This window comes from Microcebus murinus, chromosome 20, assembly GCF_040939455.1.
Source record: "Microcebus murinus isolate Inina chromosome 20, M.murinus_Inina_mat1.0, whole genome shotgun sequence".
NCBI lineage: Eukaryota > Metazoa > Chordata > Mammalia > Primates > Cheirogaleidae > Microcebus > Microcebus murinus.
Window position 1 is genome coordinate 3,107,430 of NC_134123.1, and position 17,037 is coordinate 3,124,466.

The window sequence follows — 17,037 nt, forward strand, 5'->3', positions numbered from 1 at the left end:
CCCGTTTCTAGGGGGCTGGTGCTCCTCTTTGGGGGTGCGTTTTCTGTTTGGTTCTTCATATTTCCTGAGTTCCTTCGCTGATTTCTTCCTATGTCGATCAGTTGTTGTTTCTTTTCTTTAGGTTTTTGCTTGGGTATTCACACACCTTGTTTAGTTTCTGAGCCAGTAGGTGGTATCTGTGGGTGAGATTCGACCACTCCCTGTATAATGAGTTAGTAGGTGCCATGAAAAAGCTGTGCAGGATGTCCTCCCTGTCAGTAGATGGCACTTGCTTGGGGGAACAGGCTATGCAGTTCTTTTTGTGTCCTGTTATCAGCTCTTGTTCCTGTAGAGAGGCACTCCAGTGCCTCAGGTGGTGGGTGGGGCCCTGGGACTTCCAGGTGTGTCCTTTTCTCCCCCTCAGTGAGGGCTGATCTAGGAGAGATTCTGGGCGGAGCTGGGTTGGGTACGCCTGCCCTCAGGCACCACTAATGCCTTTAGCAGGGGTCAAATTTCTGTTCTCTGCTTCGGGGAAAAGCTGTCAGGGAGGGGCTGGAATGGCCCCGCTCAGCCAGAGAGTCTGCCTGTAGGGGTGGAGCTATCTGAGACCTGCAGTCTGGAGTGGGCCTCGCTTCTTTCCACCCTCCCCAACTCCGTAGCTACTCCTGGGCCTCTGCCAGCAAGCCAGACCACACGCCTCCAGGCCTCCCCGGACTGTGATGCCGGCAGGGAGATTCCCTGCACAGAAACGCCACCTGGGCTGGGTGTACGGCCTCCTTTTGGGAGGAGGGTTGCCCTCTAGGACGCTGATCTGTCCCCGAAGGCACACACACCTCAGTATGCTGTTCTCGTATATCCCTTCTGTGCCCCAGGCAATGCAATACCTCGGTGCATGGGATCTGGTCTCCAGGTCTGACTTCTGGGTCCCAGAGTTCAAACTATATCCCCACCAGTGAGAGGAGTGCCAGTCCCAATTTGCCCACAGTGAGGCCAAGCTGGGTCTATGTCTCTCAGCCTCAGGGTCTGCCCCGTTCTCCTGGGATCACCATGCCAGCAGCACCTGGGGGGACTGACGGGTAGGGAGCTCACAGTCTGAGTTCCCCTTAGTCAGCTGTAGGGTCCCAAAAGGGAAGGTCCCGTTCCCTGGAGGTGCCTTCGGCTGGTGGCTATATTGTCTCTTTGGGCAGCTGCGGGTAGGGCCGGGGGAGGGGAGGAGGAGGCAATATTATGCCTGCCGCGCAGCTCGGGTCTGTGCACACGGAGGTGCCCCGAGGGATTTGGGAGCCTGGTGCTGCGTCCACTACAGGCTTACTGCTTGCTGGCAGCAGCCATCTCTGGGCTGGTGTCCGCAGGTCTCTCCACCTGCTGGGGAGCCCACCAGCAGTCCCAGATGCAGGGGAGGGGAAAGGTGACTGATCCACCTACCCTCCCGCTGGTCTCTGGGCTGCTCCCGCGGTCTCAGCTTCCAGTTCTCCTCCGCAACCTTCTCCCCGGGAGTCTCCGGTGGTCTCAGGTACCCCTCCTTCTAGCCCTCGTCCGCTGTATGCTCGTCTTCTTGCTTCTTTTTTCTAATTTCTGCTAGAATCTGTCTTTTCTGCAGAGACACTCTGTCTGGCAGTGTTTCTCATCCGCCATCTTGATCCTCCCCCCTCATTATGGTTGTGATTTGCATTTCCCTGATGATTAGAGATGTTGAGCATTTTTTCATATATTTACTTGCTATTATTCTGTCTTCTTTTAAAAAGTTTCTGTTCATGTCTTTTGCCCACTTTTTGATAGGGTTGTTTGATTTTTTTCTTGCTGGGTTTTCTGAGTTCTAAATAGATTCTAGTTATCAGCCCCTTATCGGATGTGTAGCTTACAAAAATGTTCTCCCATTCTGTAGGTTGTCTGTTGGCTCTCATGACAGTTTCTTTGGCTGTGCAGAAGCTTTTTAGTTTGATCAGGTCCCATTATTTATTTTTGTTGTTGCTGTGATTGCCTTTGGGGTCTTCTTCATAAATTCTTTGCCTAGGCCAATGTCTAGAAGAGTATTTCCACATTTTCCTCTAGAATTCTAATAGTTTCATACCTTAGGTTTAAGTCTGTTACCCAGCGTGAGTTCATTTGTGTGATAGGTGAAAGGTGTGGATCCTGCTTCAGGCTTCTACATGTAGCTATCCAGTTTTCCCAGTACCATTTATTGAATAAGGATTATTTTCCCCAGTGTATCTTTTTGTCTACTTTGTTGAAGATTAGATGGCTATACGAGGATGGTATTTTATGTGGCTTCTCAGTTCTGTTCCACTAGTCAATGTCCCTATTTTTTGTGCCAATATCAAGCTGATTTAATTACTACAGCTTTGTAGTATAGTTTGGTAAAATTTGGTAAATTGATACCTACTGTTTTGTTTTTATTGCCTAGAATTGCTTTTGCTATACAGGGTCTTCTCTAGGTCCATATATCAAGTGTAAAATTATTTTTTATATATCTGTGAAAAATCATGTTGGTATTTTAATAGGAATTACATTGAATCTGTAGATCACTTTGGATAGTACAGACATTTTAACAATGTTGATTCTGCCAACCCATGAGCATGGTATGGATTTCCATCTGTTTATGCCCTCTGCTATTTCCTTCCTCAGTGTTTCATAGTTCTCCTTGAAGAGGTCTTTTACCTCCTTAGTTAAGTATATTCCTAGGTACTTTATTTTCTTTGTTGCTATTTTGAAGGGTATTGAGTCTTTGATTTTGTTCTCAATTGACTGCTATTGGCACAACCCTAACAGAAACTCACATTTCTACACAAAAATGTGGAAATTAAACAACCTTCTGCTGAACAATTACTGCATAAATGAGGAAATCAAGATGGAAATAAAAAAATTCTTTGAACTTAATAACAATGGAGACACAAATTATCAAATTATCTGGGACACAGCTAAAGCAGTCCTGAGAGGAAAGTTTATTTCCATAAATGCCTATATCCAAAAGTCAGAAAGATCACAAATAGACAACCTAATGAAGCAACTCAAAGAGCTGGAAAAAGAAGAACAGACCAACCCCAAACCCAGCAGAAGAAGTGAAATTAACAAGATCGTATCTGAACTAAATGAAATTGACAACAGGGAAACTATACAGAAGATTAATAAAACAAAACATTGGTTCTTTGAAAAAATAAACAAAATTGACATGCCTATGGCTAGACTAACAAAAAGCAGAAAAGAGAAATCTCTAATAAGCTCCATCAGGAACAAACAAGGAGATATTACAACTGATGCCACAGAGATACAAGATATAATCTATGAATACTACAAAAACCTTTATGCATGCAAACTGGAAAATAAGGAGGAAATGGGCAAGTTTCTAGAAACACACAGCCTCCGTAGGCTCAACCAGGAAGAAATAGAATTCCTGAACAGACCGATAACAGGAGCCAAAATAGAAACAGCAATTAAAAACCTTCTTAAAAAGAAAAGTCCCGGACCAGATGGTTTCATACCCGAATTTTACCACACCTACAAAGAAGAACTGGTGCCTATCCTGCAGAAATTATTCCACAACATTGAGAAGAATGGAATACTACCCGATTCATTTTATGAAGCCAATGTCACTTTGATACCAAAACCAGAAAGGATGCAACATAGAAAACTGCAGACCAATATCACTTATGAATATAGATGCACAAATTCTCAACAAAATCCTAGCTAACCAAATGCAGGTGCTTATCATGAAAATAATCCATCACGACCAAGTGGGCTTCATCCCAGGGATGCAGGGATGGTTCAACATATGCAAATCTATAAATGGAATTCAGCACATAAACAGAAGCAAAAACAAAGACCATATGATCCTTTCAATAGATGCAGAAAAAGCATTTGACAAAATTCAACACCCTTTTATGATAAGAACACTTAAGAAAATAGGCATAGAAGGGGCTTACCTAAAAATGACACAAGCCATATATGACAGACCCACAGCCAACATCATACTCAATGGGGAAAAATTGAAAGCATTCCCACCTAGAACTGGAACCAGGCAAGGTTGCCCACTATCTCCACTTCTATTCAACATAGTGCTGGAAGTCCTGGCTATAGCAATCAGACATTAAAGTGGAATTAAAGGTATCCAAATGGGAGCAGAAGAGAACAAACGCTCACTCTTTGCTGATGATATGATATATTTAGAAAATCCCAAGGATTCCTGTAATTGATAAATGAATTTATCAATTCATTTATCAATGAATGATAAATGAGACTCCTGTAATTGATAAATGAATTTAGTAAAGTCTCAGGATACAATATCAATACACACAAATACACACATTCCTGTACACCAATACCCAGTTCTTCAATTAGCAGCACTGCTGGTGGCCCAGGCAATGGTTTTCAGAAGCCAGCAGCAGGAAATCCAGTGAGAAGCCACTGTTTATGTAGCAGAATAAAGGATTCTGGTGTTCTACCTATAACTTGTGACCTTGGCAGGTAGAACTGAACTCTTGTTGATTATACTGCGATTAATTTAATCTCTTTGCTCCCTCTGGCTGGCCCATGCATCCTAACATATTTCTTTGGATAAAATGGTTAGATTTCTTCATTGGAGCAGTCATTTCCTAGCTTTTCGTGTACCATGAGAATAACTGGGGTGAGGGACAGGGGGACAGGGAGAGAGAAACAGGACAGAATGGTTCATCAGTGACTTTTCAACTCTAGCTCTGATCTGTGATCCTTCTCTCGGGGACTGATTTGACCATGCTTCCCAAACTATATTTTTGGTACTCTTGGACTTTAATAATTGTCCATGTCATTATCAGCACTATTTGCAGACTGAATGAGATCTTAGTATGGAAATTATTCTGATATTTATTTCCCCAGGCTCCAGCCACAATGCCCAAATCAATTCATCCAGGAGAGGAAGAAAAAGGACGTGATGTCTTTTCTTTGGCTATTGTGTCTCTGAGTGAGAGACCAGGTTGATCACATGCATCCAGTTCCTGTCGGATGGATGGGGTAAGATAAGAGGGCCACTTTTTTGCCCTGGGCCCTGAATCAAGTCAGGGTCCTGAGTACGTAGAGGAAAAGAGCTGGTCTCTCCATTAAATATGTCACGATGGAGGAGATGTATGACCAAATAGAGATCCTGTGCCCTTCCTCGTTTAACAGAAGCAGTCAGTTGTGGAGCATAAGAGAGGTCTTGCTGGCTCAGGTGTGATGTAGGTGTGTGGTTTAAAAGTGGAGCGCCTCTGATTCTCTGACTTGATCCAAAGCAAGATTCAAATGTCAGGCCCACAGGGTGCATGTGGCTCGAAGCTTTCCTTGACATCAGCTGACAGCATCATGTTCATATATACCTGGCCTGTAGCTACCGATGGGGGCCTGGGACATGGGAGGCAACACGGAAACATGATGTGAAATCTACTCTGTGCACCTGCTACCTGGCGCTGTGGCACCACTTTCTACCACAAGCGTGGAGACCCAGTCTGGAGTCCTCAGAGCCTGGGCCTGCTTCTGCAAATGTGAGCGATCGTCCTGGGGCTTGAGGAGTGCTAGTGCCCCTTTAGCTCTGCTGTTTTATACATCTAGGTAGGAGACCCATTAGTTTCTGGAGGGGGTTGCAACAGGAGAGATGGTTTGTTTCACTCATCGGGCTCTGTGGCAATGACTTCAACTAGTGCTTGCTCTCTGGTGGGCAACACCTACGCTCCCTTTTCCAAGTGAATTATCCAGGGTATGGATGATTTAGGTATTAGGTTTCTTGTTTTCCTTCCTTTTAGATACTTTTAGGATATTTCTAATATGGCAGCCTAATAGAAGAAACACAGAGAGGGAAAAAAAGTTGATGGCCTGTGGATTACATTTTCTGTGCAATTAACCTCTATAGTAGGCTACTTAGTTTCAAATTTGCCAATGGGAAGAACCAGCCTTCTAGACAGAGAATTACAGTATCACACACTGGGGCAGGAATGGCCCTTAAAAGATCTGCTAGTGTAGACCCCAGATATTAGGCAGTAAAGATGTATTCCTGTTTCCCAATCCCAGTTTGGCTTATGAAGTCAAGAGAATAAAGTGCCTTTTCTTGGATTGCCTCAGTAGAAAACATTTGTCTTGAAGGCAAAGACTCTTAGTCAGGAAGTGGTAAGGTTAAAAAGATGGATTGAAAACTGTGTTTTCCCCGATTTCTGCTACCTACACAATACACAACCTAACTCCTGAAAAGATTTATAGATTCTCTAGATTTCAGTTTCTTGAGCAAAAAAAGAAAAAAAAAAAAAAAAAAAAAAATAAGATTTATAGATTCTCATCTTACATTGCTATAAAATCTTTCTTTTTTCATTCATTAAATAATCTTTGAGTGTATTTTCTGTGTCAGGCACTATACAAGGCAATAGAGATACAAAATATTAGGGTCTCTCTCTTAACGGTGTTAGGGAGATAGATATTAAACATACAAATAAATACATCATCATTTGGGGCATGATAAGATAAATGACATAGAAGAAGAAAAATAGGGTGCAAAAAGAGTATATAGTAATAGGCTAATTATTTAGTTTGGGAAGTTGAGAAAGGCCTCTCTGAGGAAGAGCTGTTGAAGTCTGAAGGGCAAGTAGGAGTCAGTGAGGCAGAGAAAGGAGGGCGTGGTCCAGGGAGGGAGACACCATAAGCGAGGTCTGAGATAGCAAAGGGCTTGGTCGGATTGAGGAAATAGAAGCTCAGTGTGGCTGGAGTGTGGTGATCGGTGGAGAGGCAGGCAAGAAGATAGGAAAGGGTGCTCAAAGCCGATCAAGATGGGCCTTGTAGACTCAGCAAGAAGTTTGTATTTTATCTGAACGCAGTAGGAAGCTCCTGAGGCAGCACTATCCAACTGAAAGTTTCTATGTTCTGTAGTCTGCGCTAATATTAGCCGCATGACTGTTAAGTATTTGAAATGTGACTAGTGCAATGGAGGAATTGAATGTTTAATTTTATCTAATTTTAATTAATTTAAATTTAAATTGTCCCCCATGGCTAATGGCTACTGAATTAGACAGCACAACTTTTTTTTTAATTTTTTTTTTTAATTTTAGCGTATTATGGTGGTACAAGTGTTAAGGTTACTTATATTGCCCATGCCCCCCTCCCCCCTCGAGTAAGAGCTTCAAGCATGTCCATCCCCCAAACGTTGCACATCTTACTCGTTGTGGTTGTATACACCCATCCCCTCCTCCCCCCTCCCACCCTCCTGACACCTGATAAATGTTACTCCTATATGTCCACTTAGGTGTTGATCTGTTAATACCAATTTGCTGGTACATGTGGTGCTGGTTTTTCCATTCTTGAGATACTTCGCTTAGTAGAATGGGTTCCAGCTCTATCCAGGAATATACAAGAGGTGCTATATCACCATTGTTTCTTGGAGCTGAATAGTACTCCATGGTATACATATACCACATTTTATTAATCCACTCATGAATTGATGGGCACTTGGGTTGTTTCCATGGCTTTGCAACTGTGAATTGCAGACAGCATAACTTTGAAGGGTTCTATGGAAGAGAATTACAAGAGTGGATTTACCTTTTGAAAAAAATCACTCTGGCTGCAGTTTGGAGAATGAATTGAGAGGGCAGGGGGGAAGTGGAGTGGCCAGTTAGGAGCCTGGGCTGGAATGGAGGCGGTGTACGCAGGGCAATGCGGACGCACCTGTGGCACGCTCTGGGGATCACAGGACTCAGCTGTGGGTAGATCTAGAGGACAGGGAGAAGGGAGGCGAAGAGGGGTCAAGGATAATAATGCCCAGGATCCTGGCTTGAAACCGGGTCAGTGACCGCTCTCACCACGGCAGGGTGGGGAAGAGGAGCAGCTGTCAGGGTCGGGTGGAGGAGAGGAAGCTTTTGCTTTCACGCTGGTGGGGTCCTGCGCACACACGCAGATGCCAATGACAGCCGCCTGTTGGGACCTGGAGCCAGGACACATTGCGCAGACACTGTGGGCCTCAAAGACGAGTACCAGGAGAAGGAGGCTGAGCATTGTATTGGCTGAGTGTGAAAGAATTCGAGATGAACAGTTAGAGTCAAGGCCAGAGATAAATTGGGGGTTTCATTTCACGATATTGTCTCTTTCTCTATTTCTCTATTAGAAGCGATTATTGAGATATTAGAGAAGCAGGTTATCTTTATGTATCTACTTAGGCACAGCATTTATTAAATATGCATTTGGGTAACAGTTTCCAGTGTTTTCTAGGCGTAGGTGAAGCACTATGAATGGTGTAGGGATGATTTCAGATAAACACACAAAAAAGCATTAAATAACATCACACCTGCCCATACCCGATGAACACTATCACTGTATATGCACTTAAGCGTTGATCAGTTAATAACAATTTGATGGTGAGTACATGTGGTGCTTGTTCTTCCATTCCTGTGATACTTCATTTAGTAGAACTGGCTCCAGCTCTATCCAGGATAATACAAAAGGTGCTAGATCACCATTGTTTTTTGTGGCTGAGTAGAACTTCATGGTATACGTATAACACATTTTATGAATCCACTCATGTATTGATGGGCACTTGGGTTGTTTCCACATCTTTGCAACTGTGAATTGTGCTGCTATAAATGTTCTAGTGCAGACTTAAACCTAAGGCATGAAACTATAAGAATTCTAAGAAAATGTTGGAAAAACTCTTATAGACATTGGCCTAGGCAAAGAATTTATGAAGAAGACCCCAAAGGCAATCACAGCAACAACAAAAATAAATAAATGGGACCTGATCAAATTAAAAAGCTTCTACACAGCCAAGGAAACTACCACAAGAGCAAACAGACAACCTACAAAATGGGAGAAAATATTTGCATGTTACACATCCAATAAAGGGCTAACTAAAATCTATATAGAACTCAGGAAAATCAACAAGAAAAAAATCAAACAACCCTATCAAAAAGTGGGCAAAGGACATGAACAGAAACTTTCAAAAGAAGATAGACTAATGGCCAAGAAACATATGAAAAATGTCAATATCTCTAATCATCAGGGAAATGCAAATCAAAACCATAATAAGATATCACTTATCTCCAGTGAGAATGGCCTTTATCAAAAAGTCCCAAAACAACAAATGTTGGGGTGGATGTGGAGAGATAGGAACACTCATACACTGTTCATGGGACTGCAAACTAGTGCAACCTCTGTGGAAAACAACATGGAGATACCTCCAAGAGATACAAGTAGAACTACCATTTGATCCAGCAATCCCATCACTGGGCATTTACCCAAAAGAATAAAAGACATTCTGTAAGAAAATTATTTCCTTTTAAATTTTGTTTCCCTCTTCTGATGATACAGGAAAATCTCAGCTTGTTGTAAGCATGCCGTGAACACTGAACACTTGTTAATCTCCATTTCAAACAAAGTGAGAGTAGGTGGCAGGCTCTCAGCCCTTTGCGGGCAACAGAACTGACTTAGCCAGTGAAGTAGCTTTATTTTGATTTCATTGTATTTATTTTATAGTTATTTTCTTTTTAAATACTAAAGATATTTTTAAAATTTTGAAACAACTTCAAATTTACAGAAAAGTTTAAGGATCTTATACAGAATGTTTCCTTAACCATTGGATAGTAAGTTGCTCATGTGATCACTCCTGAATGATTGACTGTGTAATTCCTACAAACAAAGACATTCTCTTCATAACCCCAATACAACCATCAAAATTAGGAATTTACCATTCAAGCAGACCCCATTTGAGTTTCACTAATTGCACCAAATGTCCTTTATAGCAAAATAATCCAACCCAGGATCGCTGTATTCAGTTGTTGTATATCTTTGGTCTTCTTAAGTCTTCCAGTTTCTCAGTGTTTCCTTGACTTTCATGACCTTGACACTTGTAAATATCAATCACACGTCAGTTATTTTGTAGAATGTCCCACAATTTGCATTTGTCTGACAATTCTTCATAATTAGACTCAGATTATGCATCTTTGGCAAAATATCACTGAGGTGATGCTGTGTCCCTCTCACTGCATCCCATGGAAGGGGACACATGCTGATTTGCCCCGTTACTGAGGAAGTTAACTCTGATTACTTAAGATGATGTCTGCCAGGTTTTTCCACTATAAAAAAGCTACTCTTTTATTTTCTATAATTTATAAGCATTTGATAGGTATTTTGATACTATAGATACTATATATATCTATAGATATTTATACTATAGATATATTTATAGATTTGTATAAATACTATAGATATTTTGATACTATGGAAATATTCTGTTTCTTGTCAAACTTTAAGTACTTGTTTTAGCATCTATTGATGTTTCTTGGATGAATTAATCATTACTTTGGTGGTTGCCAAATAGTGAATTTCTGATTCCATCATTCTATTCCTTCTGCTAAGAAAAAGCTTTATCTTTTCTCAATTTATTTATTCATATCTGTATGGACTCATGGACTCCTATTTTATTCAATTGGTTATAATCATCATTTATCATCATCATTTATTTACTATCATCATTTATTTTGATGTTCAAATTGCCCCAGATTTGACCAGTGAGAGACTTTCTTGTCTGTACTCTCTCCTTTTGACATGTCCTCATCATTCTCTGAGCAATTCGTTGCTATCTGGCACAAGGTTCTCCAGACTTTTCAGCTCCAGCACTGCCATCAACCATTTCTCAAAGGAATCCTGGTTACTTTCAGTGGAGAATGGTATTTAGAAACCAAGATCTGGATGTCAAATGTGCTCATTGCTATTGGGTATCACTGTTCCCAGGCCCTCTCTCTGTCTCTGTCTCTCTCTCTACACACACACACACACACACACACACACACACACACACACACATTTATCAATATAAATACATGTAAATATAAATTTCTATAATTATTTTTAAGTCTAGCTATCTACCTATCATGAATTCATATGAATTCCAACCCAGAAGCATAGGTTTCATTCTACTTTTCTCCCTTTGGGTATTCGTAACTCCCTTTGCCAACCCTGAGAAACCTGGCTTCCATTAGCATGAAGGTATTTACTGCTTTGAGCCACTCCCTACACAGCCAGTCTCTAATCCCTCCATCACAGACACCCTTCTCATCCTACTTGGTGCTGACACCTTGCACTGGGTCATCTTCCCTCCACCCCATTGTGGTTTTGCTCTCATCCTGCTCAGAGGCTCCAATGTCCCCCTTCAGCTGCTGCTGCAGTCACCCCTCAACATACACAGTTGCCCTCCCTGCTTGGACCTGGCACCCTGTGCTGGCTGCTGCCACTGCTTCCCATGGATGCTCTCTTTACCCAGATGGGACTCCAAAACTCCACCCTGGGTTACACAGTTGCCCTCTTTGGGTACCAAAAGTCCCTGCCATTACTGCCCCTCTCGCATTTATGCATGTGTTTCATGCTTCTCAAGCTTCAGCACCTTGCATTGGGCCATCATCACCACTGCCCCCATCCGCACACACTGACTCGGACATTCCACTCCATGCTGGGGATATGTCCTCCTTCCCTCACTTGTGGCACCTCAAACTGGGCTACCTCACAACCCACACGGACCTACCTTGCTTGGTTGGCTCACCTAATGGCTTTTGGACTGAATTTTTCAGGAAGAAAGAAAGGAAAAAAGGAAGGAAGGAAGGAAGGAAGGAAGGAAGGAAGGAAGGAAGGAAGGAAGGAGGGAGGGAGGGAGGGAGGGAGGGAGGGAGGGAGGGAGGGAGGGAGGGAGGGAGGGAGGGAGGGAGGAAGAAGGATGGAAAGAAAGGAAGACAGGGGGAGTTATTTTCTACTCATGGCTAACATTTATTTTCCATTTATAGAACATACAGAATAAAATTTCTTTCTTAAAAAATAGAATATTTTTAGAGCGGTTTTAGATTCACAGCAAAATTGAGAGGAAGACATGGAGATATCCAATATATAATACACCCCGCCCCCACACATACAGAGTCTTCCCCCCTGGCGACGTCCCACACCAGCATGGTACCTTTATCACAACTGGTGAACATATGTGGATGTGTCATTATTGCCCAAAGTCCACAGTCTACATTAGGGTTCACTCTCGGTGATGCACACTCTGTAGGTTTGGAGACAAGTGCAATGACAGGTACTCACCATCACAGTATCATACGGGTTTTTTCACTGCCCTTTAAGTCCTCTGTGCTCCACCTCTTAATCCCTCCTCCCTCCCCAACCCATGGTAACTGATCCTTTTGCTATGTTTATACTTTTTACTTTTCCAGAATGTCATATAGTTGGAATCAAACAGCATGTAGGCTTTTAAAATTGGCTTCCTTTACTTAGTAATATGCATTTAAGTTTTCTCCATGTCTTTTCATAACTTGATAGCTCATTTCTTTTTAGAACTGAATAATAATTCATTGTCTGACTGTACCACAGTCTGTTTATCCATTCACCTAGTGAGGAGCATCTTGGTTGCTCCAATGTTATGACAAGAGATTGTAAAGAACTATATAATTTCTTCCTTAAATATTTGGTAGAATTCACCAGTGAAATCATCTGGGCCTGGTGCTTTCTGTGTTGGAAGGTTATTAATAATTGATTTAATTCCGTTAGTAGATATAGGCCTATTCAAGTTATCTATTTATTCTTGTGGGAGTTTTGAAAATTATATCTTACAAGGAATTGGGCCATTTCATCCAAGGTAACAAATTCATAATATTTCTTTATTATCCTTTTAACGGCCATGGAATCTGTAGTGGTGTCTCCTCTTTCATTTCTGGTATTAGTTATTTGTGTCTTCTCTATTTTTTCTTTTTTGTTCTCACTTAGCCTTTCTAGAGGCCTATGGACTGTAATAATCTTTTCAAAGAACCTGCTCTTGGTTTTGTTGATTTTCTCTATTGAGTTCCACTTTTCAATTTCATTTATTTCAGGTCTAATTTTTATTATTTCTTTTCTTCTGCTTACTTTGGACTTAATTTGCTTTTCTTTTTCTAATTTCCTAAGGTGGAAGCTTGGATTATTGATTTTTAGAACTGTCTTCTTTTCTAACAAGTACAGTTAATGCTATAAACTTACTTCTAAGCACTGCTTTTGGTGCATTCCACAAATTTTAATGAGCTGTATTTTTATTTTTATTTAGTTTAAAATATTTAAAAATTTCTCTTGAGATTTCTTCCTTGACAAATGTGTTATTTAGAAGTGTGTTGTTTAATATCCAAGTTCGGATTTTCCAGCTATCTTTCTGTTGCTTTCTAGTTTAACTACGTTGTGTCTGAGAGCAGATATTGTATGATTTCTATTCTTTCAAATATAACAAAAGTGTGTTTTGTGGTTCAGAATGTGGTGCACCTTGGTGGATTTTCCATGTGAGCTTGAGAAGAATATATATTCTGTGGTTGTTGGATGAGTAGTCTATCAAGGTCAATCAGTCAATGTCAATTAGTTGACTGTTGACTTCAACTATGTCCTTACTGATTTTCTGCCTGCTGGATATAGGCATTTCTGATAGAGAGATGTTGAAGTTTCCAAATATAATGGTGTATTTATCTATTATTCTTTGCATTCCTATCAGTTTTTACCTCACATACTTTGATCTCTGCTGATCTTATGCACATACACATTAAGGATTATTAATGACGTCCTCTTAGAGAACTGACCCCTTAGTCATTATGTGGTGCCTCTCTTTATCCTTGATAACTCTTTTTGCTCTAAAGTCTTCTCTGTCTGAAATTCTTATAGCTACTCCCACTTTCTTTTGATTAGTGTTAGTATGGCATATCTTTCTCCATCACTTTATTTTTAATCTATGTGTCTTTGTATTTAATATGGGTTTCTTATAGACAAAATAGTTGGGTCTTGCCTTTTGGTCTACTCCAACAGACTATTTCAATTGGTATTTTTAGACTATTGACGTTTAAAGTGATTATTATTTTTTATTTCAAAATATTAATTAAGGAGTTACAAGTGTTTTAGTTACATGGATATCTTGCATAATGCTTAAGTCAGGGCTTTTGGTGTGCCTATCACCAGAATAGTGCTAATTTTACACAATACATCAATTTTTATCCAATACCCACCCTCCCGCTCTCCTCTATTCATGGATTCTCATGTCCTTTATATCACTTTGTGCCCATGTGTACCCATCCATCAGCTCCTGCTTATTAGTGAGAGCATGTGGTGTTTGGTTTTCCAGTCCTAAAAATTTCACTTAGGATAATGGTCTCCAGTTCTTTCCATGTTGTTGCAAATGACATTATTTCATTTCTTTTCTATGGCTGAGTTGTACTCCATGGTGTGTGGTGTGTGTATGTATGTGTGTGTGTGTGTGTGTGTTTGTGGGGTGTGTGTATAAAACATACATATATATAAAATTATTTGAGGAATCCCTATACTGTTTTCCATAGAATTGTACTAATTTGCAGTCCCACTGACAGTGTATAAGCATTACTTTCTGTCTGCATTCATGCTGGCATCTATTGTTTTTTTGTTTTTTGTTTGTTTGTTTTTGATTTTTTAATAATGACCATTCTGATAGGGGTATGGTGGTATCTCATTGTAATTTTAATTTGCATTTCCCCAATGATTAGTGATGTTGAGCATTTTTAATGTTTTTGGCCATTTGTCTATTGTTTTTTTGAAAAACTTCTGTTCATGTCTTTTGCCCACTTTTTGGTGGGGCTGATTTTTTTTCTTGATTTGCTTGAGTTCTTCTAGATTCTGGATATTAGTTCTTTGTTCAATGAATAGTTTGTGAATATTTTCTCCTATTCTGTAGGTAGTCTATTCACTCTATTGATTATTTCCTTTGTTGTACAGAAGCCTTTAAGTTAATTATAAATAATTCACTTATTCATTTATTTTCATTGTTGCTGTATTTGCCTTTGGGGTCTGAGTCACAAATCCTTTGCCTAGGACAATGCCTAAAATAATTTTTCATACATTATCTTCTGGAATTTTTATGGTGTCATGCCTTATATTTAAGTCTTTAATCCATCTTGAATTAATTTTTGTATATGATAAGAGACAGTGATCCTGTTTCATTCTTCTGCATGTGGCTAATTTTCCCAATATGATTTATGGAATAGAGCTTCCTTTCCCCAGTGTATGTTGTTGTTTACTTTGTTGAAGATCAGTTGGTTGTAGGTAGATGGATTTTTTCTGGGTTCTCTATTCTGTTCCATCTGTCTATATCTTCATTTTTATACCAGTACCATCCTATTTTGTTTACTATAGCCTCATAGTATAATTTGAAATCAGGTAATGTGATGCCTCCAGATTTATTCTTTTTACTTAAGATTGTTTTGATTGTCAGGATCTTTTTTTGTTCCAAATTTATCTTAGGATTATTTTTTCTGAATCTGTGAAATATGACATTGGTATTTTGATGAGGATTTCACTGAATCTGTAAATCACCTTGGGCAGTATGAACATTTTAATGATGTTGATTCTACCCATCCATGAGCATAGTATGTTTCTCCATTTGTTTATATCATCCACAATTTCTTTCATTAGTGTTTAGTAGTTCTCCTTGTAGAGGTCTTTAACCTCCTTGGTTAAGTATATCCCTAGGTATTTTATTTTCTTTGTAGCTATTGTTAATGATATTGAGTCCCTGATTTGACTCTCAGCTTGACTGTTATTAATATATAGAAATACTACTGAATTGTGTACATTGATTTTGTAACCTGAGACTTTGCTGAATTTATTTATCAATTTTAGGAGTCTTTTGGTGAAATCTGTAGGGCTTTCTAGATACAAGATCATATTGTCAGCAAACATGGATAGTTTGACTTTCTCTTTCCCAATTTGGATGCCCTTTATTTATTTCTTTTTCCTGATTGCTCTGAGTAGGACCTCCAATGCTGTGTTGACTAGAAGTGTTGATGGTGGGCAAGCTTGTCTTGTTCCAGTTCTTAGGGGGAAGGCTTTCAACTTTTCCCCATTTGGTATGATGTTGGCTGTGGGTTTATAATGTATGGCCTTTATAATTTTAAGGTATTTTCCTTCTATTCCTGGTCTATTGAGAGTTTTTATCATGAAAGGGTGCTAGATTCAATACTTTTTCTGCATCTATTGAGATTATCTTTTGGTCTTTATTTTTCTTTCTGTTCATGTGGTGAATCATGTTTATTGATTTGCATATGTCAAACCATCCTTACATCCCTGGAATGAAACCCATTTGATCATGGCAGATTATCTTTTGGATGTGCTGTTGAATTCAGTTTGATAGTATTTTCTTGAGGATTTTTGTATTTATGCTTATAAAGGATATTGGTGTGTAGTTTTCTTTTTTTGTTGTGTCCTTGCCTGACTTTGGAATTAAGGTGATACTGGCTTTGTAGAATGAGTTAGGAAGGACTCTCTGCTTCTAAATCTTATGGAATAGTTTCTGTGGGATAGGTACCAGTTCTTCTTTGTAGGACTGGTAGAAGTCGGCTGTAAATCTATCTGGTCTAGGGCTTTATTTTGTTGGGAGATTTTTTATTACAGCTTCAGTCTCACTGCTTGTTATTGGCCTATTCAGGGTTTCTATTTCGTCCTGATTCAGGTTTGGGAGGTTATGTGTTTCTAAGAATTTATCCATTTTCTCTAGGTTTTCCAGGTTTTTATTGTGTGTGTGTGTGTGTGTGTGTGTAGACGTTTTTGTAGTATTCACAGATGATATTTTATATTTCTGTGTTATAAATTGTAATGTCTCCTTTTTGGTTATGGAATGAAGTTATTTTAGTCCTTTCTCTTCTATCTCTGGTTAATCTGGCTAGTGTTCTATCGATTTTGTTTATCATGTTAAAGAACCAACTTTTTGTTTCATTGAACCTTTGTATTTTTTTTCCATTTCACTTAGTTCTGCTCTGAGCTTTGTTATTTCTTTTCTTCTGCTGGCTTTGAGTTTGGTTTGCTCTTCTTGTTCTAGTTCCTTGAAATGTGCCATTAGGTTGTTAATTTGTGATCTTTCTTTCTTTTTGATGTAAGCATTTAAGGCTAAGAACTTTAACCCTTAGGACTGCTTTATTTGTATCCCATAAATTTTAATAGCTTGTGTCCCTTTTGTCACTCAGCTCAAGAAATCTTTTTATTTCTTTCATCATTGACCCAATGACCATTCAGCAGTAGTTGTTTAATTTCCATGACTTTGTGTACATTTGAGTGTTTCTAACA

At 39.8% G+C, this 17,037-nt stretch overlaps 1 long non-coding RNA gene across 1 annotated transcript in view; it reads right to left on the reverse strand.

Moving 5' to 3' along the window:
- The window catches only part of LOC105884769 (uncharacterized), a 45,072-nt gene that overhangs the window by 20,666 nt on the left and 7,369 nt on the right, over nt 1–17,037 (reverse strand). The window lies entirely within an intron of this gene.